Genomic DNA, 8,216 nt, shown 5'->3' on the forward strand with positions numbered 1-8,216 from the left:
AAAGAAAATCATGTCATTACGATGCAATCCTCGAAATAATTTGTATATATTTTCAAATTTTCTAAACTATTCAATTATAAAATGATCGAGCAAACCTTTGGTCACCGCAAATTGTACTGTTGAGTGTTAAAAGTGATTTTATTAAATATAACCCAAACCTCATCGCATAGTCTTTTTTTAATAGTTTAAGCGATTGGTGTGTTAAAGTATAGCAGGTAATTTTCAAAGAGGAGGAAAACTTAAAGAGGTCCAAGATTATGTAGGGTTTGTTGCAGTTTTTCAGTTTGAAGTCCTTTATTGAATATTTTACCGTTTGTTGTGCACTAAAGAGCAAGGATTAACTAGTTTAAGGTAGCTAGGCATGGCTTCAGTTGTCATAGATACACTGTGAAGGCAACGGTCCTGCCACGGCAGCTCTTTCGGTTCACTGAAGGAAACCGAATTGGATAAACATGCGCGGAAATGAAATCTCGGCGGGGCGAACTCGAGGACCGCTCCTGGGAGAACTGGGAAATTCCAGCCACGCCGCTGCTCAGGTAAAATGATTCAGTCCATGGAAACGGATTCGGTCTACTGGCCAGGACGCCGGTAGAGTGCATTGAAAATTTCCAGGTGAGAAAGCCATCCTTTGGCACTGCAGTTGCGCGGCACTACCGTGCCAGAGTCACGCTGAGATCTATCATTTATCAAACGTAGGCACATGTTGAGAAGAGATGTTGACAGCTGCCACTCCTCTCTCCGAGTCGGCGCACATTTAATCTTGCCCCACTAAGCCCTGGCATACACAGCAATAACTCACGATCGTACTGATTTATGCCAACCTTAAAAAAGTTCTCTTCACTATTGAAATGGCTCTATAATTTTTACGTTAATGTGATTGCATTTCACCAGATACAATGCTAGCAGATGTATGCTCAATAACTTTTAGAAAGTGGTCAACATAATTTAAGTCAACAAATATTAATTAACAATAAGACGTAAACAGTACTTCAAAGCAACTGTTGAAACGTAAAACGGTCAAATGGAAGCCTGTGTTTCCGCGAGCGGTCAGTTTTCGTGTTAAATTTCAAGCTGATACGGGGGCATTTAACGATTAACAATCACCCAAAATATTGCCATCAGATTTTAAGAATCAAAAGAGGCGGGTGTTTCATTTTTTATAACTAACGAATGAGTCATTTATACTGCAAAACATTTCTGACAAGCTACGATAAGCGTAGAAATCATTTCTGATAAGATAAAAATTTGCTGCGTAAAAATTAACTGCCTGATTTCAAACATAAAGCAACACGAGAATCTGCAGTGTTCATATTTAAACTTTCATAAAATATTTAAACTTTCATAAAATATTTAAACATTCATAAAATATTTAAACTTTCATAAAATATTTAAACTTTCTCAGGATATTCCCTGCTGCTGTCTTCAATCATCAGGGAGGGACATTCTCCCATTCCTATTTCATTACAGTGCCCACTTGAAATTTTACATGAACATTCTCATTCTTAATCTTAGGTCTACGGAAAGTTTTCTTATGGGGTACACTAGTTATTTGGGTGCGTTACATTAATAATTTACGGTGCTAATTCAACTGTTGCGGTAGTATGCAGTTAAAGTTGACCCGTACCTCAGATAAATATGTAATGCAAGATGAAATAATTTTATTAAACTGAGCACCATCATTTAATGTTCATTAAATCAAACTTGCTTCGTGCATAAGTCTCATTTGTGGTCCACCAGGTAACCTTTTATCAAGCAGCTACCAATCAGTCCTTAAATATAAGCTTATGATCAAGGCAACTTTACGCTTCGGTAGAAGAAAGTAAAACACAAAAAAACCAGTTGTTCCCGACCGGCTTTTTGACCCCCGCTTCTCTTAGTTATCGCCACTGATATCAGTTTTTAAGAGGTTTCGGTGAGGAAGGCATATCATTGGTATCGTAAGCAATTAGTCATCTGTGCAGCGACTATTTCTCTGATGAGTTGAAGAGACGATACGTTCACTGAAAAATAAGAAAATAAAGCAATGTGTCCTTTTTTTCTCTCAGTGTTACAAGGTATCTTGACGAAATTTTTTAGAGTAAATCGGGAAATAAATTGATAATAACTCGCTCTTTGCATATCTATATACGTGCCTGTGCTGCCTATGACGGCCATTGCCTATATTAAATCTCTACAATCAATTACTTTGACCGTTGAATCCATCAAATGAGCGGTAAATGATCAGTGCCTGAATATAAATCATATGTTCAACGTCAGATTCAAGGGGATAAAAGTGGGGGGATCGATGAGGAAATGGAATGAAGGATCAATATCAGGGACAAAAAGGAAGGAGAACCAGGAGGCAGTGGGAAAGTCGATGAGTGAGAATTAAGAAACAGGAGAAGGAGATGAAACATGGAAGTATTATTGGAACTAAATAATATTATAGGGACATTTCGTATGAAAAGGACAAGGAAACCATTTATTAGTGACAAGATGTTTAGAAAGGTACATGAGAGATAGCATTGCGAGAATATAAACATATCATATTGCATATATATATATATATATAATATATATATATATATATATATATATATATATATATGTATATATATATATACAAAAAGTACAAGGAGATGAAGAATAACCTAGGCCTGGAAAAATAGGGTGAAAGAGGCGTGGTGGAGGACGGAGTGCGAGGGTATTATTCCGAGGTTGCGGAGGTCGAGTAAAATGGATGCGTTGTAGATAAAGGTAAAAGATCTATCCGGATGAAAAAAGGGAAAATAAAAAACAGGAAAAAATATAAAAAATTAATATTAAAAATACTTCAGAAAAATACTTAATTTACTTTAATTTAATTCAAGAGAGATTAAAATATAGAGAAGTTTCAAGGTAAGGAAACAAACAACAAGTTTAGACACGCAAAGAGAATATGACGCAGCTGAGGATAATGTAGATCACAACATACTTGAATTTTCATTAGAAAAGGGAACTAAGAAATTGTAATTAAAAGAAGGCACTGAAGATACATGAAATTCCGCAGAACTACTCAAAGGTCAAGGGAAACGTGAAAGGAAAAGATTATGTTAGCTCATACGAGTTCATTAATGAGGTATGGATTTGGCCGGAAGAATTAATCGGAACCGTGTTGGTTCCCACTCCAAAAAAGGAAAGGCTGCCACAAGTGAGTACTATTGAGTAATGAGTTTGGCTTTACTCTTGACTCTTAGCTGAAGTTGCCCTCATGATGATCAATGAGATGATTTTGAGGAGGGTAAATGTACACTTCGGGGATGATCACTTGGGTTCAGGAAATGGAGAGGAATACATAATGCCAATGCCCGTCATGAAGTCACTAATAGAGAGGAATACAGAGTACAATCAGAGTGTGTTTGTGGATGGATTTCGAGAAGGCTTTCAATGGACTGAGGTGGTAGCAATAATGAATTGTTTCAGTACTTAGGCGGAGGTTGGATGAAGAGACGACTTCTCTGCACACTATGCATGTTCCTGACGGCTCAGGTGTTATTGGCGGATGGAGAGTCAGGATAGACAGTAAGCGGGAGTGAATCGGAGCAGGGAGGCAAACTATCACCTACTGTCTTCAAGATATAGGCGAAATTAATGGCAAGGGAGGCATGGAACGGGATGGAGGCAGGGGTGAAACTGATTGGAGCGTCCATAGTCAGATTAATGGATGATGAAGCTTTCGTTAGACAAGTCGGCCAAGGAGATGCAATTTTTGCTATTTGGATTGGAAAATCAGTGTGATAGGTATATCACGAGAGTGTAAAAAAAACAAATATGTGGAGGTTTTCAAGGAGGAGGAGGGCTAAGGAAATCATGAAATTAGGAGGGCTAATGACGGTTTCCGGCGTAACTTTATGGAATTGATTCATATTGGAAATGAAAAATAGTAACTTTGTGATTCCACTGAAAAATTCTTTATCAGGAGACGACCCGGGTTTCGACGTTCAACATCATCTTCAGGTGACAACTCTGACGGGCATCCATTTATAAACATTACACTCCGGTAGGGGCGGGGAGGTGAGAGGGTCGGAGGGTGGGTGGGGGAGGGAATTGAGTAATGATAGTTGGAGGAAGGGGGAAACATGAGGCACCCTATGCGGAGCGTTCCTTCTATTGGCGGAGTCGAGTAGGTGGGTTTTAACGGTCCTTAGACATAATCAAAAATCTTTTACACATCTCTGAGGTGAAGGGAGGGTGTGGGGGAAGTAGAGGGGTTCTTTCCCTCATAAGCGCAGGCATCGAGGAGTGGTAAGTTTGGGAGGGGGGAGTGGTAGGTGCACAAAAGGTCATTAACAATATTCTCTTTGGAGCGTACACTTTTTCAAATTTCACGCTGCTCCAAAGCGTCTAGTCCAACCCCTTTCTTTTCTACATGTCAAATTTCAAATTCAGAGTCACAACCATGGTTATATTCGAATAAACGTTTTGCAAAATGTGACGTTGACTCTTTCTTCTTCACGCCGCCTTGGTTCTCCTTCACCCCTCCTTGAGAGTTTGTCCAACATACATACACTGCGTCACACTCACATCTTCACTTATACACTCCACTTTTTTCACTTTTCGGAATTTTGACATTTGTGTGGGAAAGTAGGTTCCTGAGGTTCGATTTATTATAATAGGCTATTTAAACTTATCTTTCGGAAGTTTTTTGCATATACTCATAGTAATGTAATCCAGAAAGGTATCCGTACAACTTTATTATGTTTAGGCACAGATAAGGAACAGCGTGACCATTTGAGCGGACGTGAACTCGGATCACAGCATAGCACGAGGGCGTATTTAGGGCGTCTAGCGCGGCGGGTTGGGAAGTGGAATTTGGAAGCATTAAAAGGAACGAAATGAAAGTTGTGACAGAAGGATTTCAGAAAACCATGTGCTAGTAAACGGAGCTGGGTAATAACGAGGAATAAAGAACATGTCAAAAAATGTTTATCGAATACCGCAAGCGAAACTAATGGAGCAGTTAAAGGACAAAAAACCATGGATTGCGAAAAGGATGGTCAGGAAGATAGACGAGAGAAGGAAATAGAAGGGTGTGTACAGAGGCTCAGGTTTGAGGAAGTGTATAGAGTTGAATAATAAACTAAAGCGGGAAACAAATATAACATAATGGACGTGGTTGGAGATGAAGTGCGTGGATATGATCCCTTATCCCATAACCTCTCTATCTAATGATTTTACCCCCTGTCACACACCCTTATGGAGGATTGCAGGGCATTTGTGTACATGTTTAGATATGGAAAGCATACGAAGGAAGGGCCAAACTGATTTAGTATATAGGAAGGTATGTCAGGATGCAAGAATGGAAAATCTATGCGAACAAATGTAAAATAGGAAAATTATATATTTGGACCGCGAAACAATCAAGAGAGATGGAAATATAATATAGAGGAACGATATGGGCATACACAGAAAAAGAGAATGTGGCGTAGATGAGAATAGCTTAGGTCCACACATAAGTTGCATATGGTGGCAAGTTAGAAAGAGCATTAAGGATAGTGAAATTAAATAAGGTCGTGGTGGTAGACATAATTCCCACGGAACTACAGAAAGGTTCAAAAACTGTAAGAGGATGGATTTTTGGAGCTAATTCGCAGTATTTTTAAAAGAGGGATTTGGTCCGAATATTTCGTAAAATCAGTAATAGTTCCCAACCCAAAAAATGGAATGGCAGCCGTGTGTCAAGAATACAGTTCGATGAATTTGGTTCCGCACGCAGCTTAAGTGGTTCTCATAATAATCAATACGAGTATGAGTATCGAAAGCGGAGCAATTGATTACTTAGTAGATGATGAGTTTTGGTTGATAAATTTGAGATGCACGAATGATGCCTAATGAGGGCACTAATAAAGAAGAATAGAGCATAAAATCAGGATATATTCATCTGTTTCTTAGATTTTGGACATGCGCATGATAGTGTGCATTGGGGAGAATCAACTGATATTTTGCAGAAGATAGGTGAAGATAGGAGGGAAGGAAGACCTATCCGAAACGCGTACTTTTCTCAAACTGCTAGGGGGCGGGTGGCGGATAGAACGTCAGGATGGGCGGGGTTAGGAAGAAGGATTAGACAGGTGTGCCCATATCATCCGTGCATCCCAACGTATATACCGGGGTACCGAGTATGAACGAAATGGCTAAAGCGACATGTAAAGAACTGGAAATATGAGTAAAAATCGGTAGCCAATCCGTAAAGTCGGTTAGGTTTTTGGATGATCAAACTTTAGTTTGCCAATCAGCGGAGAGGTTGCGAGCATTGATGAGTGATGGGAATAATTATAAACAAAACAAAGGTTATGCCGTTTTTGAGGAAGAGGAAAGCGAAGTTAAATATTATTATAAATATATATATATATATATACTATTATTAAACTAGAGCAGGTTGAGCGGTGTATCTATCTCAGTAGCGCTTTGGACCAATATGCAAAAAGATGTAGGAACAAAAGAAGAAGAATTACGTTAGGCAGATTAGCTTTCTAAAGAAAGAGCGGAATTATGACAATGGCAGAAAGGATATTACGGAAAGTCTCGTCAAAACTTTGATCCGGTGGGGAACGCTGTGGAAACATTGTCATAGAAGCAAGAAGATAGGCAGAGATTGGAGTCTTTTAAAAACCGGATGTGGAGAAGGATACAAAAGGTGATTAGACGAAATGGAAAACAAATGACGAAGTCCTGGTTAATTGGGAGAAATCAAGAGAAGGCAAGCAAGACGAATAGAAATGTACATAGAAAATAGCACGAATATTCCGATTGGAAATGGAATGTTGGAACCTGAGATAGATGGGTAGTCAAACGAGGAAGGGGTCGAAATAGAATAAGTACAGGCGTTGAACGGAATGAAGGGAGGAAGGAAGTATGCAGAATTGAAGGGGACCTTGTTTTACTGTTGGATATTGGATTATGTTTCGTTGGAATACGCATGTAAATGTATTTTTGTACCGCTGCATAGGTTGTCTTTATCCAAAACTACCTTAGTCGGTAGAATAACACTAATAATAAAATATTATTCGATTAAATACACCATTCTGGCGTTATGCGTAGTGAAAACGCGCGCGTATATATTGGCTAAAAGAGCGCTTCCGCGATGCTTTGCAGCAATTTAAACTGGAAAGTCATTTTTATTACGACACAGCTTCTGAGCATTTCTGGAAAATGTGTGGTTCAACAAGGTAAATTTAATTCTTCCTCTTTTATTAACGATTTTATTTCGTTCCAGTGAAGCTAAAATTGGCACTTCATACTTTGAAAACGATACGCGAAGGACATAACAAAGTTTGGTCACCTATAGTTATTTATTAGTATATTTTAGTACACGAGAATAACGGCGGGCGACTTGGTGATCGATTTCATTTCCTACTTATCCCTACCCTGAAGGGCGCCATGCCCTTAAAGGTGAATTATAAACCTTGACCTTTACACCGGCTAGCAGGGACGCCAACTTTTACCTCACGATCCATAGAGCAAATAAAAATCAAATCAAGACGAAGCTCTGCCCGAATCTTTGCTCCCGATCATTTCAGCATTTCTCACAGGAATGGAATCCTTGAGTAGAATGTCCTATTTTTTCCGGAACACAATCAACTCTCGATGATTTCGAGAAATGTGGAGCTCCAACCTTTCTCACCCTGTGCCATTTATCGAACGCCCATCACACGGGTTCCCCGGGGGGGGTTTACGGATCACCGCCACTTCCCCCCACTGCTTTGCAATCCGTAGGATGACGAACGCCAAGAAGTGAGAGAAATTAAACTGAGACGTCAAATTTCAAACTATGATTGATTTCTTTGCCTAGAGAGAGGCAAATCTCAAGAACTCTGTATCCATACTTCGGATCTTTCCCAGGTAATGGTACTGAGGAAATGACAATTAGGATATCTGATCTAGCTACTGATACCCAGGTAGCAGTGACCGGGATTCCTGATCTAGTTACTGGTACTACATGGACTGGTTAGGTATTAGTTACTGGTTACTGGTATTAGTTACTGGTATTAGGTCCTGGTTAGGTCCTGATTGATTCTAAAAAATGAAGTTAACCGTTTTGATCTGTATTTCAAATGTCAGTACCCAAAAATAATAGAATAAATCTTTCTATTTAATATATTTCATTTTCGGCTCTTTCAGCAATGATTCTTTTAGGTGCCTAGATTTCCTCACCGGTAACTCTTATCAAGTTAGGTTAACAATACATGCTTTGAAGT

The sequence above is a fragment of the Hetaerina americana genome, unplaced genomic scaffold (genome assembly GCF_022747635.1).
Source record: "Hetaerina americana unplaced genomic scaffold, ioHetAmer1.1.p SCAF_23, whole genome shotgun sequence".
NCBI classification, from domain to species: Eukaryota; Metazoa; Arthropoda; class Insecta; order Odonata; family Calopterygidae; genus Hetaerina; species Hetaerina americana.